Below are 271 nucleotides of genomic sequence, written 5' to 3'. Positions count from 1 at the left end.
CCTCACCTGAGCATGAAGACGGTTCCACGCAGAACCTCTACCTCACCCGAGCCTGTAGCTGTGATGAAGACTGGGCTGCTTTAGATTTCTTTAGCTTAGAGGACACGTCACAGCTTCGTCCAGACGTTCATGTGCTGACACCGACCTCCACCAGCGTGGAGGCAGCGAGGACATGATGAGACAAGAGTGGAGGAAAAACACTGTTCACTGATCAGCAGCCACCTGTGTCCACCTTTCTGTCTGTCTCACCGGTCTGTCCTCACCTGTGTCC

At 54.2% G+C, this 271-nt stretch overlaps 1 protein-coding gene across 1 annotated transcript in view; it reads left to right on the top strand.

Annotated features, from left to right (window-relative positions):
• Positions 1-271, top strand: part of c22h11orf98 (chromosome 22 C11orf98 homolog) — a 4721-nt gene that overhangs the window by 3773 nt on the left and 677 nt on the right. The window lies entirely within an intron of this gene.

Source organism: Nematolebias whitei, chromosome 22, assembly GCF_014905685.2.
Source record: "Nematolebias whitei isolate Nwh7 chromosome 22, NemWhi1, whole genome shotgun sequence".
NCBI classification, from domain to species: Eukaryota; Metazoa; Chordata; class Actinopteri; order Cyprinodontiformes; family Rivulidae; genus Nematolebias; species Nematolebias whitei.
This window is presented reverse-complemented; position numbering and strand designations above follow the sequence as displayed.